At 41.2% G+C, this 25,857-nt stretch overlaps 1 protein-coding gene across 1 annotated transcript in view; it reads left to right on the top strand.

Annotated features, from left to right (window-relative positions):
• Positions 1-25,857, top strand: part of LOC134911492 (protein Shroom3-like) — a 246,690-nt gene that overhangs the window by 83,686 nt on the left and 137,147 nt on the right. The gene's annotated exons all lie outside the window — the stretch shown is intronic.

The raw sequence follows: 25,857 nt of genomic DNA, 5'->3' as shown, positions 1-25,857 counted from the left end.
CTGCCGTCTCTTCAGCGTCTGTAAGGGGGATCGGCGGCGCGGCTCCGGGACGAACCCCAGGCTGACCTGTGTTCCGACTCCCTCTGGAGCTAAGTGTCCAGTAGCCTAAGACTCCAATCCATCCTGCACGCAGGTGAGTTGGAAATCTCTCCCCTAAGTCCCTCGATGCAGTGATCCTGTTGCCAGCAGGAATCACTGAGATTGAAACCTAAAAAAAAACTTTTCTAAACAGCTCTTTAGGAGAGCCACCTAGATTGCACCCTCTCGGACGGGCACAAAAACCTAACTGAGGCTTGGAGGAGGGTCATAGGGGGAGGAGCCAGTACGCACCATGTGACCTAAAAGCTTTTTTAGATGTGCCCTGTCTCCTGCGGAGCCCGCTATTCCCCATGGTCCTGACGGAGTCCCAGCATCCACTAGGACGTTCGAGAAATACAGTGAAACACAATACCCACAGTATAGAGAAATACAGTGAAACACAATACCCACACTATAGAGAAATACAGTGAAATAATACCCACAGTATAGTGAATTACAGTGAAACACAATACCCACACTATAGAGAAATACAGTGAAACACAATACCCACAGTATAGAGAAATACAGTGAAACACAATACCCACAGTATAGAGAAATGCAGTGAAATAATTTCAGTGAAACACAATACCCACAGTATAGAGAATTACAGTGAAACACAATACCCACAGTATAGAGAAATACAGTGAAACACAATACCCACAGTATAGAGAAATACAGTGAAACACAATACCCACAGTATAGAGAAATACAGTGAAACACAATACCCACAGTATAGAGAAATACAGTGAAATAATACCCACAGTATAGAGAATTACAGTGAAATAATACCCACAGTATAGAGAAATACATTAAAACACAATACCCACAGTATAGAGAATTACAGTGAAACACAATACCCACAGTTTAGAGAAATACAGTGAAATAATACCCACAGTATAGAGAATTACAGTGAAACACAATACCCACAGTATAGAGAATTACAGTGAAACACAATACCCACAGTATAGAGAATTACAGTGAAACACAATACCCACAGTATAGAGAATTACAGTGAAACACAATACCCACAGTATAGAGAAATACAGTGAAACACAATACCCACAGTATAGAGAATTACAGTGAAACACAATACCCACAGTATAGAGAATTACAGTGAAACACAATACCCACAGTATAGAGAATTACAGTGAAACACAATACCCACAGTATAGAGAAATACAGTGAAATAATACCCACAGTATAGTTAATTACAGTGAAACACAATACCCACAGTATAGAGAATTACAGTGAAACACAATACCCACAGTATAGAGAATTACAGTGAAACACAATACCCACAGTATAGAGAAATACAGTGAAATAATACCCACAGTATAGAGAATTACAGTGAAATAATACACACAGTATAGAGAAATACATTGAAACACAATACCCACAGTATAGAGAATTACAGTGAAACACAATACCCACCGTTTAGAGAAATACAGTGAAATAATACCCACAGTATAGAGAATTACAGTGAAACACAATACCCACAGTATAGAGAATTACAGTGAAACACAATACCCACAGTATAGAGAAATACAGTGAAACACAATACCCACAGTATAGAGAATTACAGTGAAACACAATACCCACAGTATATAGAAATACAGTGAAACACAATACCCACAGTATAGAGAAATACAGTGAAACACAATACCCACACTATAGAGAAATACAGTGAAACACAATACCCACAGTATAGAGAATTACAGTGAAACACAATACCCACAGTATAGAGAAATACAGTGAAACACAATACCCACAGTATAGAGAAATACAGTGAAACACAATACCCACAGTATAGAGAATTACAGTGAAACACAATACCCACAGTATAGAGAAATACAGTGAAACACAATACCCACAGTATAGAGAATTACAGTGAAACACAATACACACAGTATAGAGAATTACAGTGAAACACAATACCCACAGTATAGAGAAATACAGTGAAACACAATACCCACAGTATAGAGAATTACAGTGAAACACAATACCCACAGTATAGAGAATTACAGTGAAACACAATACCCACAGTATAGAGAATTACAGTGAAACACAATACCCACAGTATAGAGAATTACAGTGAAACACAATACCCACAGTATAGAGAAATACAGTGAAATAATACCCACAGTATAGTTAATTACAGTGAAACACAATACCCACAGTATAGAGAATTACAGTGAAACACAATACCCACAGTATAGAGAATTACAGTGAAACACAATACCCACAGTATAGAGAAATACAGTGAAATAATACCCACAGTATAGAGAATTACAGTGAAATAATACCCACAGTATAGAGAAATACATTGAAACACAATACCCACAGTATAGAGAATTACAGTGAAACACAATACCCACCGTTTAGAGAAATACAGTGAACTAATACCCACAGTATAGAGAATTACAGTGAAACACAATACCCACAGTATAGAGAATTACAGTGAAACACAATACCCACAGTATAGAGAATTACAGTGAAACACAATACCCACAGTATAGAAAAATACAGTGAAACACAATACCCACAGTATAGAGAATTACAGTGAAACACAATACCCACAGTATAGAGAAATACAGTGAAACACAATACCCACAGTATAGAGAAATACAGTGAAACACAATACCCACCGTATAGAGAAATACAGTGAAATAATACCCACAGTATAGTTAATTACAGTGAAACACAATACCCACAGTATAGAGAATTACAGTGAAACACAATACCCACAGTATAGAGAATTACAGTGAAACACAATACCCACAGTATAGAGAATTACAGTGAAACACAATACCCACAGTATAGAGAATTACAGTGAAACACAATACCCACAGTATAGAGAATTACAGTGAAACACAATACCCACAGTATAGAGAAATACAGTGAAACACAATACCCACAGTATAGAGAATTACAGTGAAACACAATACCCACAGTATAGAGAATTACAGTGAAACACAATACCCACAGTATAGAGAAATACAGTGAAACACAATACCCACCGTTTAGAGAAATACAGTGAAATAATACCCACAGTATAGAGAATTACAGTGAAACACAATACCCACAGTATAGAGAATTACAGTGAAACACAATACCCACAGTATAGAGAATTACAGTGAAACACAATACCCACAGTATAGAGAAATACAGTGAAACACAATACCCACAGTATAGAGAATTACAGTGAAACACAATACCCACAGTATAGAGAAATACAGTGAAACACAATACCCACAGTATAGAGAAATACAGTGAAACACAATACCCACACTATAGAGAAATACAGTGAAATAATACCCACAGTATAGTGAATTACAGTGAAACACAATACCCACACTATAGAGAAATACAGTGAAACACAATACCCACAGTATAGAGAATTACAGTGAAACACAATACCCACAGTATAGAGAATTACAGTGAAACACAATACCCACAGTATAGAGAAATACAGTGAAACACAATACCCACAGTATAGAGAATTACAGTGAAACACAATACCCACAGTATAGAGAAATACAGTGAAACACAATACCCACAGTATAGAGAAATACAGTGAAACACAATACCCACAGTATAGAGAAATACAGTGAAACACAATACCCACAGTATAGAGAAATACAGTGAAACACAATACCCACCGTATGGAGAGAGTATTGACTGCATAGGAGAGGAAAGAGTTAAACATCTGGGGAGGGGTGGACCTAGCTGTGAGGAAAGTACAGCCTTCTTTAGGGGGAGGGTTTGCTATATATAGGGAAGGAGAGGCCATCTTAAGTCTCTTGGTGATTTGCTTTGGGGTGAGTGCTGCTTTGCAGAATCCCCCCATTTTCTTTTTCGGATTTATACATTTCAGTGTTTTGTCAGCTAGTCATGGGCAAAGTGATTCACTGAGCTGAGCTGAGACACATGACTCAGTTCAGTGAAGTGTCTGGAGTCAGTGTCTCGGCACATGAGTCATGACTCATCTGTAGTGGAATGTGTTGCAGAGACTGCACATGAATCAGTGAGTTGCCAGTGCTGGAGGATCAGTGCTGGACTCATGGAGTTATTCAGCTGCAGTGATTGTACAGTGTATCTGGGGGAGGCAGCTGCTTATGCCCTGATTGTTAATAATATGTTAACATAGATTTACTGTTATGTTGATATATTATTAATAACCACTTATTGCATACTAGATATAGAATATGACATTACTTTTGGCTGAGGGGAGAAAGCTTAACAGCCATGAAACACATCATTCATTCTGTAACTAAACCAAATAAAAACTTTTTTTTTTTTTTTTTTTAATCTTGCATACTTTGCTAATTGGATGATTTTAGGTGGCCTTGGATTTATTATATTATCCACTATCTAGCCTCCAGGGAGTTTGCCACCCACAATCACACTGAGCAGGATCAGTGAGCACTGAGCCGAGAGCCCTGTACCACAGGGGCTCCACCTCCTGCTGCATGAATCAGATTCATTCACTGAGTCACTGAGTCTACACAGTGTACAACTGTCTCCCTCATTGGCAGACTCAGGATGAATCATGATTCATGACATGGATCAGGCACAGCAGCAGAGCACTCACTGACTGGTGAGTCGTGACTGCTCCCTCCCCCCTCCCACTGGGTGTCACCTGGTATAGCCTCTGGCCAATCACAGCTAAAGACAGCAGAACACACTGACTGAAGGACACAGGACACAGAGTTTCCTCCCTCTGTCTGAGAGAAGCTGCTGCTGCTGCTGTCTCGACACATGAAACAGTGAGTGACTCGAATCATTCACACTTCCTGATGATTCCAGTCACTGTGTTGAGACAGAGAGTCAGTAGCCATCTCTATTGTCAGCTCCCTGCATTTAGGTCACACATCAGTGCTCTGGCTGCCACTCGCCCACGACGGTCCGCCGGGACCCCAGCCCGTTACCGCTCATCGGGCGGTGGGGGCTGGTTCCGGGGGCGAGCTGGCTGGCCCTGGGGACGGCGTCCCGTCTCCTAGGGCCTCCTCGAGGGATCTGGCGGAAGCCGGGCCGGATGTGACTGGCGGGAGCGGCCGACGAGGAGGATCAGAGAGGGAGTCAGGCCGCCCGGAGGTGGGCGGGCAGCAGCCCTTGCCTCCGGGCATGGCCGGGGAAGCCCCAGTGCCGGGTGTCCGCGGGAGCGCGCCGCGCCAGGCGCTCATCCAGGGACCGCAGACTGAGTTCGATGCCCAGCTCTTCCCCCTTGCCGGGGCCGGCTAGTGGTTCCAGGCGGGGGGGGGGTACTGGGCGGGGGACGGTGGCCAGCCGAGCGAGGCCTGTCGCAGGGCCTCGCACGGCGTCATCCCCAAACGCTTCGGCTGAGAGAGCACGGACCGGAAGCGGTGGGACGCGCGCGCGCCCACGCACGGCGCCGCTCGCGCACGTGTGCGCGCAGCGGCGCCGCTTTCCTCCTTGTCTCCTCAGCCCTCTCCCCCGCAGCCGGAACACGGTGTGGAGCGGGGAGGGAGGGGGAGAGGCAGTGATCAACCAGGTTAAGCTAATGGAGCTCTTAATGCAGGAGCCCAGACAAGAGGCCTTGTGGTGACAGAGAGCAGTGGGGCGCGCGCCCAAGGTGCGCGCGCGCCCACGCTCGCCTCTGGCGCCGCTAGCCGCGCACGTGTGTGCGCAGCAGCGCCGCCGGCCCTGCTGTCTCCCCTGCTATCTCCCAGGCAGCCGGAGTCCGGCGGGAGCCGGGGGGAGAGGGGAGACAGGGCAATTATGATCACTGGCAGGGCAGTGCGATACCAAGGAGAAGGGGTGCGGCAGCAAGAGGTCACCGGGTGCGCGAGCCCGTGTCCACTGAAAGCGGAGCAGTGCGCGCGCGCTCTGCTGCGCCGCGGGGTTCCCGGTCTTTTCAGATCACTCCCCCAGGGCCGGAATCTAGCGGCCTGCGGGGGAGGAGGGGGGACAGGGAATGGGTTAGTGGCCGCGGGGCTGCTGCACGCGCCGCAGGAGCTCGCGGCGGTCCCACCCCCCCCCCTCTGCGGCATCGGATAGTTCCGATACACGGGAAGAGGGGACAAATTCGGAGGCGAGGGCAGTGCGGGCGTCGACAGCGGTGCCTCCGCTTTCCCGCAAGGGCAGCGTGCGTCGGATGCCCGACACACGCATGTCGGGCGGCGAGTGCGTGGTCGCACGCGGGCCCCGGCGAAGGACCCAGGACCGCGTTTTGGGGCAGTCACGACCCCTCCGGAGCGCTGGCTCGGCCCTGGCCACAGCGGTGAAGGTGTTAGGGCCGCTAGCCGCAGCTGCCTCCCCTAGAACGGCTGTTCGTTCCGGCGGGCTGCGGGCTATGGCGGCGCAGCGGGTGGCACGCGCCTGCCGTGAGCTCGGGACGGTCGCCGCAGAATTACAACAGGGTCCAGGGCAGGACGCGGGGGAGCTCACGGCCGCAACGCCCCCAGCACTGAGGCCGCGGCATGTGCCGCGAGTGCTGGAGGGGTCCTCCGCTTCTTCCTCTTTTTCAAGGGAGCTCGGGGATGAGGCGATGGCAGATTTCGAGGAGGAAGGCAACGATTTGGACGCGCCGGAAGATTCCATGTCGGGGCAGTCGGCGGCATCAGGTAAGGTGGTGCAGTCGGTATTCGGGTTCCTCCACGAGCTCTAGTTCGCGTAGTTCTTCCTCTTCCTCATCTTCAATGTCGTCACAGGCGTCCGAAGTCAGTAGCACAACTAGGGCAAAGAAGCGGGCAACTAAATTCGCCAAGAGGGCAGCGGAACAGGCGCAAGCGGCTTAGCGAGGAAGCGCGTAGGGCCAAGAAGCTCGCAATTTGCCCGGTGTCGTGCGATTCGTCTATACTGCTGTACTGCGGGGGCTGCGAGATAGCTGCCGCAAGAAGATTTGGAGGGGCGACTTCGTGGACGTGTTCGTATTGACGAAGGTCGCGAAGAAAGAGTATAAGGTGGCGGCGCAAAGAAGGGCATCGGGGCTGAGGCATTCCGTACCTTCGATAATTGCCTGGCCGGGTTCTGGGTCTTCGCGGCATCTTACCTGGAGGACAGGCCGGCAGAGCACACGAATATAATTAGGTACCTGCATCTCGTACATGACATGCAGCGCACGTCTTCGGGATCGGAGTGGTACGATCAGGAATTCAGCGAACAACAGGAAGGTTTGCAGGTCATGGACTTCGGGTTCAAGGACGTTGAGGTTGGGCTCAAGGTCACCCGGGCTTCGCTACAGGCGGAGGAGCCCCGGAAGCCGGGGGCGGACGGGCACCACGCAGGGTCGTCCTCCCAGTGGTTCGGCGCGGACGGCGGATTGGCCAAGTCAGGTAGGTCGGCAGTCCGCGCAGGGGGGCGTGCCACCACAAAAGGAAAATGTTTCACGTTTAACAACGCGGCGTGTTCCTTCGGGGGATGACTTGGTCATCTCTCCAGTGGGGGTGGTTCCTAAGAAGGCTCCAGGCGCCTTCCGGCTCATTTGAGTTCGCTTTTAGGTGTGTACTGCCGGAAGCTGTGAAGGGCGACTGCGGGGTGTGCCAGAACGCACCATTTCGTGCGTTTGTCCTCAGAGATTAAGAGGGATTTGGCAATATGGGCCTCGTTCCTCGAGGACTTCAACGGGGTGTGTATATGGCAGGCCCCAATGGCGGACAGCGCTAGGTTGCAGCTGTTCACCGATGCAGCGGGCGCCTCTGGATTCGGTTGCCATCTGGAGGGATCTTGGTGCGCGGCCTCGTGGCCGGCAGAATGGCATCGCGGGGGTTTCACGAAGGACCTTTTGCTTCTGGAGTTTTTCCCATTATGGTGGCGTTGGAGGTCTGGGGCGATCGGCTGGCTAATCGCAGCATTTTGTTTAGATGCGATTATCTGGGCGTGGTGCATGCGATTAATAACCAGAGGGCAAAGTCGTTGGTGGTTATGCGGGTGCTAGGGCAATTGCTTTTGACATGCTTGCATAGGAACCTGTGGTTCCGCGCGCAACATGTGCCCGGTTTGGAGAATGGGATTGTCGACGCTTTGTCGCGAGGACAGTGGGAGAGGTGTTGGTTGTTGGCACCTGAGGCCAACGAGCAAGGTTTTCATTGTCCCGGTTAGGTTTGGCAGGTGATCGGGCCGGACTGGAGGGTCTAGCGTTGCGGTCAGTAGCGCCAGCCACGCTCAAGGCTTACGAACAAGCTTGGAGTGAATGGGAGGAGTTTGTCCAAGGGCGTCAGCATCAAGGTAAGAATAGGCATCGGCTGATGCTTTCTTTTATGTGGCAGCTTTACGTCTCCGGTAGGTCACGAGCAGTGGTATCGCGGTATTTGGCAGGCATCTCATTTTTCTGCAAGCTGCGAGGCGTCCCTGACGTAACAAAAAGCGAGGTTCTGCGGAAGGCAATGAAAGGGTGGGCGCGAGTTGCGCCGTCGCCACCGGATAGGAGGCGGCCCATCGATGCGGCTTTGTTGCCAGCCGTCATCGAGGCGGTAGGGCGAGTCGCGTCGTCCAGGTTTGAGACGCTTTTGTTTAGTTTGGCGTTCTCAATGGCTTACCACGGGGCCTTTCGAGTTTCTGAGTTGGTAGCGCCTTCCAAGAGAGCAGATTCGCGCATGCTGGTCGGGGACGTGGTAGTGGGTGAGAGGTCCTTGCTGTGCAGGTTGCGACGCTCCAAGACGGATCAAGTGGGGAGAGGGCGCTGGGTTACAATGGTTCCAGCGCTAGAGGAGAGCGTTTGCCCAGTTGGCTGGCAAGGCAATATGTGGTGGTGCGACCCGTTAAGGAGGGGTCTTGGCTGTTGCATTATGATGGGCTGCCAGTCACGAAATACCAGTTTCGTTGGATGCTGAGTCGTTGTTTGGCGGGCTTGGGCCTCCCACCCACTGCTTTCGGTACCCATTCCTTTCGCATAGGCGCAGCGACGTCGGCTGCTGCGGCGGGTTGCTCCAGAACTGAAATCCAAGCGGTGGGGCGATGGAAGTCGTCAAGTTACAGACGATATATTCGCCCCGTCACATGAGAGGTCGGTTTGCGCTTGGGGCTTTGTTTAAATGGCAATGTATTACGTTGTTCCAGTTCTGTGATTTTATGGTGTTGTGCGTCTGTTGGTGTTCCCCCTTTTTTATCCTACTCAGGGATTAGCTACTCGCCGTTGCTGGCATGAGTCGGCAGCGGGGGTCTGGAGTTATTTGCGATTTTTTGCCTGACTTGACGGACTGAATTCTAATCTATAATTCGACTAATTTGGTCTAATCAGAGTCCCTCAGCAGGTCTTTACGTTTCACCTCCAGCTGAGTTATTACATGTGTTTCCCATTTTATATCCCCCCCCCTTTTTTATTTCGTTTGTTTTATTTGATCCTTCCCCTTTGTGTCTTTAATTGCGCTTTAAATTGGCAACGGAACATGGTGCAGTCGGCTAGGCCGTGACTGCTGCAATGGCGAGATCTAAAGTTTTCTTTTTTGGCAGATCCTTCAGTATAAACAATTAATAAGCCTCTTAGTAATCAATTCTACCCCTCTTTTTCCCTTCAGGATGGTTCGGAGACTATTTGCCCATTTGGGTGGTTGGCCACTCTTACATTTACTGGGCGGCCAGGTTTGTGGCCTCGGAAGGGTCTCAGGCATTGCTAGGAACACAGGGTGTCAGATGGCTTGGCTGGCGAGGAATGATGTGGGGTGAGCTGAGGAGTAGGTTAGTGAGTCAGGCCAGCAAGCATGGAGTCCCTAGGGTTTTGGTTGTCCATCTAGGTGGCAACGACCTGGGGAAGAGGACATCCTTGGATCTGCGGTGGGCCATGATACAGGATCTGGCAAGTGTGACCGCGGCATGGACCAATTGTGTGTTGGTTTTTTCCATGATGGTGCCAAGATTGTGTTGGAGGGGTGTGGCGGATGGTCGCCAGATTGATGAGGCCCGGAAAAAGGTGAACGGAGCGGTGGCAAAGTGGGTGCTGTCCCACGGTGGGAGGGTGGTTCGCCACCCGAGGATACGGTTCAGAGACAGCCACCTTTTCCGGCGCGATGGAGTACATCTATCCAATGAGGGGATGATGTTTTTTCTGGAGGATCTAGGTTTCGCTTTGCAGGAGTTAGGGTAGGTTTATGGTGGCGGTGCGAAAGACTTTGGGGATGAGTCTTTCGCTGTTGGCGGAAAAGAACGGCAGTTTTGTATTGTAGGGAAAACTGTAGTGTTTTTTACAGTTTGTTGTGGTTTAGGTGCACTCACCTCCATCGACTTATGGCCGCTTGACCACCCGTCCGGGAAGGCAGCGGCAGGGCACCCAGGAGCGGTGGGTAGTCACTGTGGGGGTTGAGTTGTCACCTATTACCGGTTTATAGTAAGTTTTAGTAAATTTATAGGGTTAGTTATTTAAAGTTAATTCAGATTAATTGAGCCGTTCTTTTGGGCCGCCACCATATGCCAGCTGGAGCGGCATATTAAATGAATTTCTTTATTACAGGTTTCCTAATGGATAGGGACAAATAAATAGCTAGCAATTTTCTGCCAAAATTCAAGTCTCAGTGTCGTTATTTCTGGTTCTAGGTTATGAATGCTTTACTTTCAAAGAAAGGGGTCCACCAAATATCACTAAGATGTTTAGGAGAGAGTATTGACTGCATAGGAGAGGAAAGAGTTAAACATCTGGGGAGGGGTGGACCTAGCTGTGAGGAAAGTACAGCCTTCTTTAGGGGGAGGGTTTGCTATATATAGGGAAGGAGAGGCCATCTTAAGTCTCTTGGTGATTTGCTTTCCCACCCTCCCGCCCTGGTATTAAGAATTTGTGGCACGTGGGCTTTGGCTTTAAGTTGTTGGCTGTTTTCGTTGGCTATTTATTGGCGGAAAAGAACGGCAGTTTTGTATTGTAGGGAAAACTGTAGTGTTTTTTACAGTTTGTTGTGGTTTAGGTGCACTCACCTCCATCGACTTATGGACGCTTGACCACCCGTCCGGGAAGGCAGCGGCAGGGCACCCAGGAGCGGTGGGTAGTCACTGTGGGGGTTGAGTTGTCACCTATTACCGGTTTATAGTAAGTTTTAGTAAATTTATAGGGTTAGTTATTTAAAGTTAATTCAGATTAATTGAGCCGTTCTTTTGGGCCGCCACCATATGCCAGCTGGAGCGGCATATTAAATTAATTTCTTTATTACAGGTATCCTAATGGATAGGGACAAATAAATAGCTAGCAATTTTCTGCCAAAATTCAAGTCTCAGTGTCGTTATTTCTGGTTCTAGGTTATGAATGCTTTACTTTCAAAGAAAGGGGTCCACCAAATATCACTAAGATGTTTAAGAGAAATACAGTGAAATAATACCCACAGTATAGTTAATTACAGTGAAACACAATACCCACAGTATAGAGAATTACAGTGAAACACAATACCCACAGTATAGAGAATTACAGTGAAACACAATACCCACAGTATAGAGAATTACAGTGAAACACAATACCCACAGTATAGAGAATTACAGTGAAACACAATACCCACAGTATAGAGAATTACAGTGAAACACAATACCCACAGTATAGAGAAATACAGTGAAACACAATACCCACAGTATAGAGAATTACAGTGAAACACAATACCCACAGTATAGAGAATTACAGTGAAACACAATACCCACAGTATAGAGAAATACAGTGAAACACAATACCCACCGTTTAGAGAAATACAGTGAAATAATACCCACAGTATAGAGAATTACAGTGAAACACAATACCCACAGTATAGAGAATTACAGTGAAACACAATACCCACAGTATAGAGAATTACAGTGAAACACAATACCCACAGTATAGAGAAATACAGTGAAACACAATACCCACAGTATAGAGAATTACAGTGAAACACAATACCCACAGTATAGAGAAATACAGTGAAACACAATACCCACAGTATAGAGAAATACAGTGAAACACAATACCCACACTATAGAGAAATACAGTGAAATAATACCCACAGTATAGTGAATTACAGTGAAACACAATACCCACACTATAGAGAAATACAGTGAAACACAATACCCACAGTATAGAGAAATAAAGTGAAACACAATACCCACAGTATAGAGAAATGCAGTGAAATAATTTCAGTGAAACACAATACCCACAGTATAGAGAATTACAGTGAAACACAATACCCACAGTATAGAGAAATACAGTGAAACACAATACCCACAGTATAGAGAAATACAGTGAAACACAATACCCACAGTATAGAGAAATACAGTGAAACACAATACCCACAGTATAGAGAAATACAGTGAAACACAATACCCACAGTATAGAGAAATACAGTGAAACACAATACCCACAGTATAGAGAAATACAGTGAAACACAATACCCACAGTATAGAGAAATACAGTGAAACACAATACCCACACTATAGAGAAATACAGTGAAATAATACCCACAGTATAGTGAATTACAGTGAAACACAATACCCACACTATAGAGAAATACAGTGAAACACAATACCCACAGTATAGAGAAATACAGTGAAACACAATACCCACAGTATAGAGAAATGCAGTGAAATAATTTCAGTGAAACACAATACCCACAGTATAGAGAATTACAGTGAAACACAATACCCACAGTATAGAGAAATACAGTGAAACACAATACCCACAGTATAGAGAAATACAGTGAAACACAATACCCACAGTATAGAGAAATACAGTGAAACACAATACCCACAGTATAGAGAAATACAGTGAAACACAATACCCACAGTATAGAGAAATACAGTGAAACGCAATACCCACACTATAGAGAAATACAGTGAAATAATACCCACAGTATGGTGAATTACAGTGAAACACAATACCCACACTATAGAGAAATACAGTGAAACACAATACCCACAGTATAGAGAAATACAGTGAAACACAATACCCACAGTATAGAGAAATGCAGTGAAATAATTTCAGTGAAACACAATACCCACAGTATAGAGAATTACAGTGAAACACAATACCCACAGTATAGAGAATTACAGTGAAACACAATACCCACAGTATAGAGAAATACAGTGAAACACAATACCCACAGTATAGAGAAATACAGTGAAACACAATACCCACAGTATAGAGAAATGCAGTGAAATAATTTCAGTGAAACACAATACCCACAGTATAGAGAATTACAGTGAAACACAATACCCACAGTATAGAGAAATACAGTGAAACACAATACCCACAGTATAGAGAAATACAGTGAAACACAATACCCACAGTATAGAGAAATACAGTGAAACACAATACCCACACTATAGAGAAATACAGTGAAATAATACCCACAGTATAGTGAATTACAGTGAAACACAATACCCACACTATAGAGAAATACAGTGAAACACAATACCCACAGTATAGAGAAATACAGTGAAACACAATACCCACAGTATAGAGAAATACAGTGAAACACAATACCCACAGTATAGAGAAATACAGTGAAACACAATACCCACAGTATAGAGAAATACAGTGAAACACAATACCCACAGTATAGAGAAATACAGTGAAACACAATACCCACACTATAGAGAAATACAGTGAAATAATACCCACAGTATAGTGAATTACAGTGAAACACAATACCCACACTATAGAGAAATACAGTGAAACACAATACCCACAGTATAGAGAAATACAGTGAAACACAATACCCACAGTATAGAGAAATGCAGTGAAATAATTTCAGTGAAACACAATACCCACAGTATAGAGAATTACAGTGAAACACAATACCCACAGTATAGAGAAATACAGTGAAACACAATACCCACAGTATAGAGAAATACAGTGAAACACAATACCCACAGTATAGAGAAATACAGTGAAACACAATACCCACACTATAGAGAAATACAGTGAAATAATACCCACAGTATAGTGAATTACAGTGAAACACAATACCCACACTATAGAGAAATACAGTGAAACACAATACCCACACTATAGAGAAATGCAGTGAAATAATTACAGTGAAACACAATACCCACAGTATAGAGAAATACAGTGAAACACAATACCCACAGTATAGAGAAATACAGTGAAACACAATACCCACAGTATAGAGAAATACAGTGAAACACAATACCCACACTATAGAGAAATGCAGTGAAACACAATACCCACAGTATAGAGAATTACAGTGAAACACAATACCCACACTATAGAGAAATACAGTGAAACACAATACCCACACTATAGAGAATGACAGTGAAACACAATACCCACAGTATAGAGAATTACAGTGAAACACAATACCCACAGTATAGAGAATTACAGTGAAACACAATACCCACAGTATAGAGAATTACAGTGAAACACAATACCCACAGTATAGAGAAATACAGTGAAACACAATACCCACAGTATAGAGAAATACAGTGAAACACAATACCCACAGTATAGAGAAATACAGTGAAACACAATACCCACAGTATAGAGAAATACAGTGAAACACAATACCCACAGTATAGAGAAATACAGTGAAACACAATACCCACAGTATAGAGAAATACAGTGAAACACAATACCCACAGTATAGAGAAATACAGTGAAACACAATACCCACACTATAGAGAAATACAGTGAAATAATACCCACAGTATAGTGAATTACAGTGAAACACAATACCCACAGTATAGAGAAATACAGTGAAACACAATACCCACAGTATAGAGAATTACAGTGAAACACAATACCCACAGTATAGAGAAATACAGTGAAACACAATACCCACAGTATAGAGAAATACAGTGAAACACAATACCCACAGTATAGAGAAATACAGTGAAACACAATACCCACAGTATAGAGAAATACAGTGAAATAATACCCACAGTATAGTGAATTACAGTGAAACACAATACCCACACTATAGAGAAATACAGTGAAATAATACCCACAGTATAGTGAATTACAGTGAAACACAATACCCACACTATAGAGAAATACAGTGAAACACAATACCCACACTATAGAGAAATGCAGTGAAATAATTACAGTGAAACACAATACCCACAGTATAGAGAATTACAGTGAAACACAATACCCACAGTATAGAGAATTACAGTGAAACACAATACCCACACTATAGAGAAATACAGTGAAACACAATACCCACACTATAGAGAAATACAGTGAAACACAATACCCACAGTATAGAGAATTACAGTGAAACACAATACCCACAGTATAGAGAAATACAGTGAAACACAATACCCACAGTATAGAGAAATACAGTGAAACACAATACCCACAGTATAGAGAAATACAGTGAAACACAATACCCACAGTATAGAGAAATACAGTGAAATAATACCCACAGTATAGTGAATTACAGTGAAACACAATACCCACACTATAGAGAAACACAGTGAAATAATACCCACAGTATATTGAATTACAGTGAAACACAATACCCACACTATAGAGAAATACAGTGAAACACAATACCCACACTATAGAGAAATGCAGTGAAATAATTACAGTGAAACACAATACCCACAGTATAGAGAATTACAGTGAAACACAATACCCACAGTATAGAGAATTACAGTGAAACACAATACCCACACTATAGAGAAATACAGTGAAACACAATACCCACAGTATAGAGAACTACAGTGAAATAATACCCACAGTATAGTGAATTACAGTGAAACACAATACCCACACTATAGAGAAATACAGTGAAACACAATACCCACACTATAGAGAAATGCAGTGAAATAATTACAGTGAAACACAATACCCACAGTATAGAGAATTACAGTGAAACACAATACCCATAGTATAGAGAATTACAGTGAAACACAATACCCACAGTATAGAGAAATACAGTGAAACACAATACCCACACTATAGAGAAATGCAGTGAAATAATTACAGTGAAACACAATACCCACAGTATAGAGAATTACAGTGAAACACAATACCCACAGTATAGTGAATTACAGTGAAACACAATACCCACAGTATAGAGAAATACAGTGAAACACAATACCCACACTATAGAGAAATGCAGTGAAACACAATACCCACAGTATAGAGAATTACAGTGAAACACAATACCCACACTATAGAGAAATACAGTGAAACACAATACCCACAGTATAGAGAATTACAGTGAAACACAATACCCACAGTATAGAGAATTACAGTGAAACACAATACCCACAGTATAGAGAATTACAGTGAAACACAATACCCACAGTATAGAGAAATACAGTGAAATAATACCCACAGTATAGAGAATTACAGTGAAACACAATACCCACAGTATAGAGAATTACAGTGAAACACAATACCCACACTATAGAGAAATGCAGTGAAATAATTACAGTGAAACACAATACCCACAGTATAGAGAAATACAGTGAAACACAATACCCACAGTATAGAGAAATACAGTGAAACACAATACCCACACTATAGAGAAATGCAGTGAAACACAATACCCACAGTATAGAGAATTACAGTGAAACACAATACCCACAGTATAGAGAAATACAGTGAAACACAATACCCACACTATAGAGAAATGCAGTGAAACACAATACCCACAGTATAGAGAATTACAGTGAAACACAATACCCACACTATAGAGAAATGCAGTGAAACACAATACCCACAGTATAGAGAATTACAGTGAAACACAATACCCACACTATAGAGAATTACAGTGAAACACAATACCCACAGTATAGAGAATTACAGTGAAACACAATACCCACAGTATAGAGAATTACAGTGAAACACAATACCCACAGTATAGAGAAATACAGTGAAACACAATACCCACAGTATAGAGAATTACAGTGAAACACAATACCCACAGTATAGAGAAATACAGTGAAACACAATACCCACAGTATAGAGAAATACAGTGAAACACAATACCCACAGTATAGAGAAATACAGTGAAACACAATACCCACAGTATAGAGAAATACAGTGAAACACAATACCCACAGTATAGAGAAATACAGTGAAACACAATACCCACAGTATAGAGAAATACAGTGAAACACAATACCCACAGTATAGAGAAATACAGTGAAACACAATACCCACAGTATAGAGAAATACAGTGAAACACAATACCCACAGTATAGAGAATTACAGTGAAACACAATACCCACAGTATAGAGAAATACAGTGAAACACAATACCCACAGTATAGAGAATTACAGTGAAATAATACCCACAGTATAGAGAAATACAGTGAAACACAATACCCACAGTATAGTGAATTACAGTGAAACACAATACCCACAGTATAGAGAAATACAGTGAAACGCAATACCCACAGTATAGTGAATTACAGTGAAACACAATACCCACACTATAGAGAAATACAGTGAAACACAATACCCACACTATAGAGAAATGCAGTGAAACACAATACCCACAGTATAGAGAATTACAGTGAAACACAATACCCACACTATAGAGAATTACAGTGAAACACAATACCCACAGTATAGAGAATTACAGTGAAACACAATACCCACAGTATAGAGAATTACAGTGAAACACAATACCCACAGTATAGAGAAATACAGTGAAACACAATACCCACAGTATAGAGAATTACAGTGAAACACAATACCCACAGTATAGAGAATTACAGTGAAACACAATACCCACAGTATAGAGAATTACAGTGAAACACAATACCCACAGTATAGAGAAATACAGTGAAACACAATACCCACAGTATAGAGAATTACAGTGAAACACAATACCCACAGTATAGAGAAATACAGTGAAACACAATACCCACAGTATAGAGAAATACAGTGAAACACAATACCCACAGTATAGAGAAATACAGTGAAACACAATACCCACAGTATAGAGAATTACAGTGAAATAATACCCACAGTATAGAGAAATACAGTGAAACACAATACCCACAGTATAGAGAATTACAGTGAAACACAATACCCACAGTATAGTGAATTACAGTGAAACACAATACCCACAGTATAGAGAATTACAGTGAAACACAATACCCACAGTATAGAGAAATACAGTGAAACACAATACCCACAGTATAGAGAAATACAGTGAAACGCAATACCCACAGTATAGAGAATTACAGTGAAACACAATACCCACAGTATAGAGAATTACAGTGAAACACAATACCCACAGTATAGAGAATTACAGTGAAACACAATACCCACAGTATAGAGAAATACAGTGAAACACAATACCCACAGTATAGAGAATTACAGTGAAACACAATACCCACAGTATAGAGAATTACAGTGAAACACAATACCCACAGTATAGAGAATTACAGTGAAACACAATACCCACAGTATAGAGAATTACAGTGAAACACAATACCCACAGTATAGAGAAATACAGTGAAACACAATACCCACAGTATAGAGAAATACAGTGAAACACAATACCCACACTATAGAGAAATGCAGTGAAATAATTACAGTGAAACACAATACCCACAGTATAGAGAATTACAGTGAAACACAATACCCATAGTATAGAGAATTACAGTGAAACACAATACCCACAGTATAGAGAAATACAGTGAAACACAATACCCACACTATAGAGAAATGCAGTGAAATAATTACAGTGAAACACAATACCCACAGTATAGAGAATTACAGTGAAACACAATACCCACAGTATAGTGAATTACAGTGAAACACAATACCCACAGTATAGAGAAATACAGTGAAACACAATACCCACACTATAGAGAAATGCAGTGAAACACAATACCCACAGTATAGAGAATTACAGTGAAACACAATACCCACACTATAGAGAAATACAGTGAAACACAATACCCACAGTATAGAGAATTACAGTGAAACACAATACCCACAGTATAGAGAATTACAGTGAAACACAATACCCACAGTATAGAGAATTACAGTGAAACACAATACCCACAGTATAGAGAAATACAGTGAAATAATACCCACAGTATAGAGAATTACAGTGAAACACAATACCCACAGTATAGAGAATTACAGTGAAACACAATACCCACACTATAGAGAAATGCAGTGAAATAATTACAGTGAAACACAATACCCACAGTATAGAGAAATACAGTGAAACACAATACCCACAGTATAGAGAAATACAGTGAAACACAATACCCACACTATAGAGAAATGCAGTGAAACACAATACCCACAGTATAGAGAATTACAGTGAAACACAATACCCACAGTATAGAGAAATACAGTGAAACACAATACCCACACTATAGAGAAATGCAGTGAAACACAATACCCACAGTATAGAGAATTACAGTGAAACACAATACCCACACTATAGAGAAATACAGTGAAACACAATACCCACACTATAGAGAAATGCAGTGAAACACAATACCCACAGTATAGAGAATTACAGTGAAACACAATACCCACACTATAGAGAATTACAGTGAAACACAATACCCACAGTATAGAGAATTACAGTGAAACACAATACCCACAGTATAGAGAATTACAGTGAAACACAATACCCACAGTATAGAGAAATACAGTGAAACACAATACCCACAGTATAGAGAATTACAGTGAAACACAATACCCACAGTATAGAGAAATACAGTGAAACACAATACCCACAGTATAGAGAAATACAGTGAAACACAATACCCACAGTATAGAGAAATACAGTGAAACACAATACCCACAGTATAGAGAAATACAGTGAAACACAATACCCACAGTATAGAGAAATACAGTGAAACACAATACCCACAGTATAGAGAAATACAGTGAAACACAATACCCACAGTATAGAGAAATACAGTGAAACACAATACCCACAGTATAGAGAAATACAGTGAAACACAATACCCACAGTATAGAGAATTACAGTGAAACACAATACCCACAGTATAGAGAAATACAGTGAAACACAATACCCACAGTATAGAGAATTACAGTGAAATAATACCCACAGTATAGAGAAATACAGTGAAACACAATACCCACAGTATAGTGAATTACAGTGAAACACAATACCCACAGTATAGAGAAATACAGTGAAACGCAATACCCACAGTATAGTGAATTACAGTGAAACACAATACCCACACTATAGAGAAATACAGTGAAACACAATACCCACACTATAGAGAAATGCAGTGAAACACAATACCCACAGTATAGAGAATTACAGTGAAACACAATACCCACACTATAGAGAATTACAGTGAAACACAATACCCACAGTATAGAGAATTACAGTGAAACACAATACCCACAGTATAGAGAATTACAGTGAAACACAATACCCACAGTATAGAGAAATACAGTGAAACACAATACCCACAGTATAGAGAATTACAGTGAAACACAATACCCACAGTATAGAGAATTACAGTGAAACACAATACCCACAGTATAGAGAATTACAGTGAAACACAATACCCACAGTATAGAGAAATACAGTGAAACACAATACCCACAGTATAGAGAATTACAGTGAAACACAATACCCACAGTATAGAGAAATACAGTGAAACACAATACCCACAGTATAGAGAAATACAGTGAAACACAATACCCACAGTATAGAGAAATACAGTGAAACACAATACCCACAGTATAGAGAATTACAGTGAAATAATACCCACAGTATAGAGAAATACAGTGAAACACAATACCCACAGTATAGAGAATTACAGTGAAACACAATACCCACAGTATAGTGAATTACAGTGAAACACAATACCCACAGTATAGAGAATTACAGTGAAACACAATACCCACAGTATAGAGAAATACAGTGAAACACAATACCCACAGTATAGAGAAATACAGTGAAACGCAATACCCACAGTATAGAGAATTACAGTGAAACACAATACCCACAGTATAGAGAATTACAGTGAAACACAATACCCACAGTATAGAGAATTACAGTGAAACACAATACCCACAGTATAGAGAAATACAGTGAAACACAATACCCACAGTATAGAGAATTACAGTGAAACACAATACCCACAGTATAGAGAATTACAGTGAAACACAATACCCACAGTATAGAGAATTACAGTGAAACACAATACCCACAGTATAGAGAATTACAGTGAAACACAATACCCACAGTATAGAGAAATACAGTGAAACACAATACCCACAGTATAGAGAAATACAGTGAAACACAATACCCACAGTATAGAGAAATACAGTGAAACACAATACCCACAGTATAGAGAATTACAGTGAAACACAATACCCACAGTATAGAGAAATACAGTGAAACACAATACCCACCGTATAGAGAAATACAGTGAAACACAATACCCACAGTATAGAGAATTACAGTGAAACACAATACCCACAGTATAGTGAATTACAGTGAAACACAATACCCACAGTATAGAGAAATACAGTGAAACGCAATACCCACAGTATAGTGAATTACAGTGAAACACAATACCCACACTATAGAGAAATACAGTGAAACACAATACCCACACTATAGAGAAATGCAGTGAAACACAATACCCACAGTATAGAGAATTACAGTGAAACACAATACCCACACTATAGAGAATTACAGTGAAACACAATACCCACAGTATAGAGAATTACAGTGAAACACAATACCCACAGTATAGAGAATTACAGTGAAACACAATACCCACAGTATAGAGAATTACAGTGAAACACAATACCCACAGTATAGAGAATTACAGTGAAACACAATACCCACAGTATAGAGAAATACAGTGAAACGCAATACCCACAGTATAGAGAATTACAGTGAAACACAATACCCACAGTATAGAGAATTACAGTGAAACACAATACCCACAGTATAGAGAATTACAGTGAAACACAATACCCACAGTATAGAGAAATACAGTGAAACACAATACCCACAGTATAGAGAAATACAGTGAAACACAATACCCACAGTATAGAGAAATACAGTGAAACACAATACCCACAGTATAGAGAAATACAGTGAAACACAATACCCACAGTATAGAGAAATACAGTGAAACACAATACCCACAGTATAGAGAAATACAGTGAAACACAATACCCACAGTATAGAGAAATACAGTGAAACACAATACCCACAGTATAGAGAAATACAGTGAAACACAATACCCACAGTATAGAGAATTACAGTGAAACACAATACCCACAGTATAGAGAAATACAGTGAAACACAATACCCACAGTATAGAGAATTACAGTGAAATAATACCCACAGTATAGAGAAATACAGTGAAACACAATACCCACAGTATAGTGAATTACAGTGAAACACAATACCCACAGTATAGAGAAATACAGTGAAACGCAATACCCACAGTATAGTGAATTACAGTGAAACACAATACCCACACTATAGAGAAATACAGTGAAACACAATACCCACACTATAGAGAAATGCAGTGATACACAATACCCACAGTATAGAGAATTACAGTGAAACACAATACCCACACTATAGAGAATTACAGTGAAACACAATACCCACAGTATAGAGAATTACAGTGAAACACAATACCCACAGTATAGAGAATTACAGTGAAACACAATACCCACAGTATAGAGAAATACAGTGAAACACAATACCCACAGTATAGAGAATTACAGTGAAACACAATACCCACAGTATAGAGAAATACAGTGAAACACAATACCCACAGTATAGAGAAATACAGTGAAACACAATACCCACAGTATAGAGAAATACAGTGAAACACAATACCCACAGTATAGAGAAATACAGTGAAACACAATACCCACAGTATAGAGAAATACAGTGAAACACAATACCCACAGTATAGAGAATTACAGTGAAACACAATACCCACAGTATAGAGAAATACAGTGAAACACAATACCCACAGTATAGAGAATTACAGTGAAATAATACCCACAGTATAGAGAAATACAGTGAAACACAATACCCACAGTATAGAGAATTACAGTGAAACACAATACCCACAGTATAGTGAATTACAGTGAAACACAATACCCACAGTATAGAGAATTACAGTGAAACACAATACCCACAGTATAGAGAAATACAGTGAAACACAATACCCACAGTATAGAGAAATACAGTGAAACGCAATAACCACAGTATAGAGAATTACAGAGAAACACAATACCCACAGTATAGAGAATTACAGTGAAACACAATACCCACAGTATAGAGAATTACAGTGAAACACAATACCCACAGTATAGAGAATTACAGTGAAACACAATACCCACAGTATAGAGAAATACAGTGAAACACAATACCCACAGTATAGAGAAATACAGTGAAACACAATACCCACAGTATAGAGAAATACAGTGAAACACAATACCCACACTATAGAGAATTACAGTGAAATAATACCCACAGTATAGAGAATTACAGTGAAACACAATACCCACAGTATAGAGAAATACAGTGAAACACAATACCCACAGTATAGAGAAATACAGTGAAACACAATACCCACAGTATAGAGAATTACAGTGAAACACAATACCCACAGTATAGAGAAATACAGTGAAACACAATACCCACCGTATAGAGAAATACAGTGAAATACAATACCCACAGTATAGAGAAATACAGTGAAACACAATACCCACAGTATAGAGAAATACAGTGAAACACAATACCCACAGTATAGAGAAATACAGTGAAACACAATACCCACAGTATAGAGAAATACAGTGAAACACAATACCCACAGTATAGAGAAATACAGTGAAACACAATACCCACAGTATAGAGAAATACAGTGAAACACAATACCCACAGTATAGAGAAATACAGTGAAATAATACCCACAGTATAGTGAATTACAGTGAAACACAATACCCACACTATAGAGAAACACAGTGAAATAATACCCACAGTATAGTGAATTACAGTGAAACACAATACCCACACTATAGAGAAATACAGTGAAACACAATACCCACACTATAGAGAAATGCAGTGAAATAATTACAGTGAAACACAATACCCACAGTATAGAGAATTACAGTGAAACACAATACCCACAGTATAGAGAATTACAGTGAAACACAATACCCACACTATAGAGAAATACAGTGAAACACAATACCCACAGTATAGAGAACTACAGTGAAATAATACCCACAGTATAGTGAATTACAGTGAAACACAATACCCACACTATAGAGAAATACAGTGAAACACAATACCCACACTATAGAGAAATGCAGTGAAATAATTACAGTGAAACACAATACCCACAGTATAGAGAATTACAGTGAAACACAATACCCATAGTATAGAGAATTACAGTGAAACACAATACCCACAGTATAGAGAAATACAGTGAAACACAATACCCACACTATAGAGAAATGCAGTGAAATAATTACAGTGAAACACAATACCCACAGTATAGAGAATTACAGTGAAACACAATACCCACAGTATAGTGAATTACAGTGAAACACAATACCCACAGTATAGAGAAATACAGTGAAACACAATACCCACACTATAGAGAAATGCAGTGAAACACAATACCCACAGTATAGAGAATTACAGTGAAACACAATACCCACACTATAGAGAAATACAGTGAAACACAATACCCACAGTATAGAGAATTACAGTGAAACACAATACCCACAGTATAGAGAATTACAGTGAAACACAATACCCACAGTATAGAGAATTACAGTGAAACACAATACCCACAGTATAGAGAAATACAGTGAAATAATACCCACAGTATAGAGAATTACAGTGAAACACAATACCCACAGTATAGAGAATTACAGTGAAACACAATACCCACACTATAGAGAAATGCAGTGAAATAATTACAGTGAAACACAATACCCACAGTATAGAGAAATACAGTGAAACACAATACCCACAGTATAGAGAAATACAGTGAAACACAATACCCACACTATAGAGAAATGCAGTGAAACACAATACCCACAGTATAGAGAATTACAGTGAAACACAATACCCACAGTATAGAGAAATACAGTGAAACACAATACCCACACTATAGAGAAATGCAGTGAAACACAATACCCACAGTATAGAGAATTACAGTGAAACACAATACCCACACTATAGAGAAATACAGTGAAACACAATACCCACACTATAGAGAAATGCAGTGAAACACAATACCCACAGTATAGAGAATTACAGTGAAACACAATACCCACACTATAGAGAATTACAGTGAAACACAATACCCACAGTATAGAGAATTACAGTGAAACACAATACCCACAGTATAGAGAATTACAGTGAAACACAATACCCACAGTATAGAGAAATACAGTGAAACACAATACCCACAGTATAGAGAATTACAGTGAAACACAATACCCACAGTATAGAGAAATACAGTGAAACACAATACCCACAGTATAGAGAAATACAGTGAAACACAATACCCACAGTATAGAGAAATACAGTGAAACACAATACCCACAGTATAGAGAAATACAGTGAAACACAATACCCACAGTATAGAGAAATACAGTGAAACACAATACCCACAGTATAGAGAAATACAGTGAAACACAATACCCACAGTATAGAGAAATACAGTGAAACACAATACCCACAGTATAGAGAAATACAGTGAAACACAATACCCACAGTATAGAGAATTACAGTGAAACACAATACCCACAGTATAGAGAAATACAGTGAAACACAATACCCACAGTATAGAGAATTACAGTGAAATAATACCCACAGTATAGAGAAATACAGTGAAACACAATACCCACAGTATAGTGAATTACAGTGAAACACAATACCCACAGTAT

Source organism: Pseudophryne corroboree, chromosome 1 (assembly GCF_028390025.1).
Source record: "Pseudophryne corroboree isolate aPseCor3 chromosome 1, aPseCor3.hap2, whole genome shotgun sequence".
Taxonomy (NCBI): domain Eukaryota; kingdom Metazoa; phylum Chordata; class Amphibia; order Anura; family Myobatrachidae; genus Pseudophryne; species Pseudophryne corroboree.
This window is presented reverse-complemented; position numbering and strand designations above follow the sequence as displayed.